Genomic DNA, 5,729 nt, shown 5'->3' with positions numbered 1-5,729 from the left:
TGGAGGCGTAAGCATGTATTATGATTATGTTTGTATCATCTACAATATTAAATGGAATCTTTAAGCCCAACTAAAAGGAGATTGTTTTGAAAATACATATATACCCAAGGGTGGGACATAGCCAACTTAATTTTAAAATCCATTTAATAATAACTTCTCGCATTTAAACTTTAAACGGGCTTAATCGTTTAGATACTTTGGGGATTTCTGCAAGAGGATGCCAATGTGAATTATTTATAATTCAACATTTAATTGCTCTGCCTTCCATTTTGTTGGCAAGCGTGTTGATTCAGATGCGCGCATATTTAATTATCGCATTCATTTGTAAAAATTAATTATAAATGGATTTATGTTGCAACTATCTGTGTCTAACCAATTGCATCCCAACTGACGTGGATTCTGGATACAGGCATAATTGGTTTGGCTAAAATCTCTGCGCCTCCGCCATTTGCTCCCCATTAAATAATTTATTTTAATTAGTGTTTGTCAAAACCGAGGATTCTGCTGTGCGGTGCACTATGGATTTCAATCCGATTTGGATTATGATAATCCCGACCAGGAGTTTCATTAGGAAGGAGGGTAAAACAAAGCGAAAGCAAAACGTTGGGACTATTGATTGTTTTTGTTTACCTTTGTGGTGGACTGCACACGAGGCAGTTTTTCTTTTTGGTTGTTTCTTCTTATTTTTCGGTTAACAAAGGGATCAGGGTTGGGGGGCATCTGTAAGTAAAATAAAATCAAGCAAATTATGCGTAAAACTCAATTATTCGGGACTTTTAAAACAGCCGAACAACAACAGCAACAACAACAAAGGGGAAAGTTTTGCCGTAAGGCATTTACGTAAGTGCTTGGCCATGGAGTTGGGGATCCTGGCGAAGGATGCGGATGCGGATGCGGATGCGGATGCCGACCAGGTCGTATGAGATGACGGCCCTTTATGTTTTCTGCCCCACAGCCATCCTCTCGATTCGCTTGGCCACATGTGTATGGCAACATGCTGCGTAAATTACGCTGCCATAATACCCTTCCATATGGTCAAATGTTCCGCCTCGCCACATTCATTTCCACAAAGTTTTCACGGTGCATAAGTTGCCAACTTTTGCAGAACTTTCAGCCAACTTAGGCTCTTACCGATTCGCAAGAGTATCTGGACTTCTGCGCTCCACGGCTTCCGTGATTCCTTCCGGGGATCCTGCCCTCCGGCCGGAGTGCGTCTGACTGGGCGGAAGGTCGTCGTTGCTGCTGGTCTTCGGTGTTTTAACTCCGCATAAGTTCTTAATAAATTTCATTATTGCATTTTAAACTTCATGTGGCATTATTTATGGCTGCCGCCACCAGTCGGGCGGAATTTCACCAACCAACCACCGGACAGTCGAGTACATCAGTACATCGCCAGGAGCTTCATGGATGCGCAATTCCCCGATCAGGTTGGCCTTCATTTAAATAGTACTTCACCTTCGAGCGGAGCGTGTATTAAATATTTGACTCCGTGCCAACGGAAAAGCTTGTATACTTGCAGTGGCTATAACATTGCCTTTAAAGCCATCCGGTGCCACAGTTCAGTAATTACTAAAGCTCCAGTTTTAAGCCGATTTTACCTCGTAATTCGTAAATTACCCAGGGATTGGTTTCCGTTTAGCTTTGTTTACTGCGCTTCATTATCCAAATGGGCTCCCATATTTTACAACAAGGAGTTGCTCCTCTGGTAACGAGCATTTTAATAATGATTTAGTGTCCCATTTTCAGTAAAGAGTATCCTTTGTTTTAAACGGATACAACAAGTGCTGGAACACATAAAATTAAATGAGATGGTAGAGCTTGAGAAACCTTTGCTTATTAAAAACCATTTAAAAGTTCTCTAATTGCCATCAAATATTAAATGTTTCTTAATCAAAATGTTGCGGTCAAATATTAAATGTTTCTTAACTAAAATGTTGCTGTTTAATACAGTTCCTTTTTATTTTATTTACTGCGTACCTATAAAAAAACCAAAGCCTCTTAAAATGATTTAATTTGCATTTTAGTTGCATAAAATGCACAGCTAATCCCACATTGAACTGTAATTAATAAATTAAATTACTTAATATATTACGACACGTCAGGATGAACTGCTAAACTAGTATGGGAATAAATCATCTCTTTTTACGCAATGCCAAAAGTATTTCCACTCTTCTTCCGCCCAAACAATCTCAAACTTTCTATGGAAAAATGGCTTTTTTCATAATTTACAAATAGATTATCTCGGTTCATATGCGCATAAATCCCTGTGGGCATTTGGGCCCGCCTCCCAATCGCTTCCTGTGTCTGCCCCATATTTTCCAATAATGTTTTCTGTTTTCAGCGCTCCGGTTCTGGTTTCGTCGGTGGTCAACGCATTTAGTGTTCGTGCGGCTTTTGCGGTTGCTCGACGGTGGGACACAACCGTCTGGGTCATTTGTTCCCGGGGCTTCCGCTCGCGTTTATGGCCACAGCCGAAATTGCCATTTTCACCAGTGGATATTTGGCAGTTGTAAACTTGATTAACCAATTAATGGCCAAAATGGCTGATCGGCGGCGGTAAAGCTAGCATTCGTTTCGATTTGCACTATTTGCATGTTGGACTGCCACGCCCCCTTTGTGGGCTGTGGGCTAAGCCGCCTTCAAAGGACGCGACCTGGTCCTTTGTATGATTCTCTCAATTTTTCACCAACAACGCAATGTAAGCTCGAAATCTGCTTAACGGACAATGGGAAAGTCCAGGCCGGAATGGCCGGTTCTCGAAGGGGAACAATAAATTGAAAGGAAGATGGCAAAAGTCGAGGATGCTCGAGAATCAAATTTAAAATATATATATATGTATATATGTATTTGTTTGTGTGCGTCAGCCTGGTAACCGTAATCGGAGTATATAGCCACTGTCTGTCGGCCATCCCCAAACCATTGGTCCTTGCATCCTGTGTTCTGTTTCTGTTCCTGCCGCTGATCCAGTTGACGCGAATAATATTACACTTATTGATTGAAAATTATTAATAGCCTCTGGCCTTTGCCGTCTCTAAGCGGCCACATTACATTAGGGACCCAGCGGGTTCGTTCACCTATCAATTAAAAGCAACTTTAACAGGCTCTGCACAAGGAAAAAATGACACTCGAATTGGCCATCAATCCGGAATGTTTTATTTGCTCCGCTTGCCATGACATTCGAGCAATAAATTTGACTTATTTCTGATTTACTGTAATGGATTTGGTGAAATATTATTATTTTTTTAAGGGATTTCAAATTTATTTTGTTACTTATGATTCGCTTTCATAAAATGAACATTCTCATAAAGAACATTATCGTATTTGTCATTATTCACTTGCAGAGGGTATTATAATTTCAGTCAGAAGTTTGCAACGCAGTGAAGGAGAAACCCCAGATCAGCATCACGATATTAATACCCTTATTAAAAATATCAGTTATATTACAATTTATTAATTAAGTATATATAGTCAGATAGTTTTTTGTCATGTGTACTACTAGTACTTAGTTATTGAGATCCGGGAATGCGATAGAAGCTGGGATAGGGCTTCCTTCCGCCATTTCCCCAGACTAATTATGCTGGCGAAATTAAAACTTTATGACACTGGCATACACATGGTGCCAGGACATTAGGCGGCAAATAGTCGTGTCCTGCGAATTCCGACGAATACAAGTGCACTTGTAGTGGGCGGTGGGGAAAGGGGAAGGGCGGGGGGAGTGGCAGAGTTCGCGTGCGTGAGTGTCATGCACCACAACAAGTGGGGAAGCGATTTGTCAGGCAATTACTGAATCCATTGCAAGTGCCAGTAAGACAAATTGTTAAACTCAATTTAGCATTGCCATTGCCATTGCGATTGCCAAGACTTGCTGCATAGAAATGGAAAGTTTTTTCTTCCCCAGAACTCTTGGCGGGATGGAATGGGGGGGGGGTGAGGTGTAGGGAAAACTTTCAGTCAGCCTTGAAGTTGGCCGGGTAATGGAAAATGGGAAACGAGAGGAGCTCTTTTTCGGGACGGAAGCGTGTGACGACCTTCCTGTCACTGCAGAAACTCACTTATGTACGTGCATTTGATAATTAAATGATGTTGCGAAACTTTGTCTACGGCCAGAAGCCATTTTTCGGTGCCAGCCGGTGACCCTTTACCCTTTCTCCCTTTTCACCCCTTTCGCCTTTTTTGGGGATCATCGCCTTTGCATGGACACACCAATTATGCCCGGCCATTCCGCAGAGTCACGTACCCGAACCGCACAGATTCCGAGCATTTAATCAATCTAAGTGATGTCCACTGGAAGCCACTGCCCACTGGTCACAGCTCAATCCGCCGAGGAGATTACAGGTGGCCAGGAGCAGTTTTTGGCAAATGGTTAAATATGTTAAGGGGGAATGGGAATGGGGAAACTGCCCAAAGGTATGCAGTGGTTTTGGCTCTGATTCAAGGATTACGGGCCACGCCGCAAGCTGTGCAACAAGATAATGCGGATGATTTACCGGCTACCTTTTGATAATTAAAATTAAAAATTAAACACATTTATTCAAGCCACGGGAATTTTGAATTTGAAGAAGGAGTGGTTTCAGTTAGTTCCAATTTGTGCAAGTAAAATTATTGTGGATTCTCTTGTAGTGAAAATTAAATTTGGAAACCAAATATAAGACGCCACAAAGTGTTACATTTTGTACACATTTTGAATAAATATTGTTAGACATTAATTTGGTGTATGTATATTTTTTTCGTATAATCATAAACACGTGGCGTATGAGTAATATTTGGAAAATATTAAATAACATTTTCGAAGACTTAGCAGGCTTACACGTCGTATGTGTAATTTGTTGTTATATGTATTAATTTCTTGAAGATCTTTTGGTTTTAAAATGAAATCCTAATTTGAATTGATTATATTTAGGTCAAAGCTTTCTTTTAATATATTTCTCTGGCGAATGATCTAAGATTAAGTCATGAATCCATCCTTTAGCTGGATTTGAAATCTATTAACGATGAATTAACATACCTCCGAGTCCTCTGCGTTTCACTTCAAATGATTCCACTTGCCCTCCGGCTGGAGACGGACTTTTCTTTTCGCGCCGTGCCATTGCCATTATTTCGGGCAAATCGCAGATGATGGAGAGCGCATGCCTTTGTTTACCTTCCATATCGGGCATTTTGCCGCCACCGAGGGTGGAACGCGTTCACCTTGAACAATGAACCTGTGGATCGCAATCGAATCCCACCGAATTTAACCTCTGCCAGCAGCTGTTGACACTACTCATTATGAGTGTGTAGTAAGAGCATTTCCGTGTGGAGACGCATCTGCAAGTTATAAAATGTACAAACAATGGCCCCCTCTCCACACGAATAAGATATATCTATCTGAACTCGTATATATATGTATGTATGTATATATAGATAGAGCCGGGTCGCACACACGCCTGCTATATCTATGTCTATAAGGCTACCATAAAAGTCTTAATTTAGATTTCCTGAGTACCCGCGAAATCGTTTATGTTTTCATTTAGGAATTCTCGTAAAATCCGTCTGCTGGACCTCTGAAATACGCAGTGTTCTTATCAACAGAGGGGGAATTAGACACGGCTTAATTAAACATTGTTCTTGGAATTAAACGGGATCCGAGACGAAGAAAAGCATTTGAATATTTAAATTTTGAGTGTTTGTACAATTGTTTAAATAGAACGTGCGACAGGCGAAACACAGGACAGGATTATTATTTCGAAAGT

This window comes from Drosophila ficusphila, unplaced genomic scaffold, assembly GCF_018152265.1.
Source record: "Drosophila ficusphila isolate 14025-0441.05 unplaced genomic scaffold, ASM1815226v1 contig_791, whole genome shotgun sequence".
NCBI lineage: Eukaryota > Metazoa > Arthropoda > Insecta > Diptera > Drosophilidae > Drosophila > Drosophila ficusphila.
Note: the sequence above shows the minus strand (reverse complement) of the source record.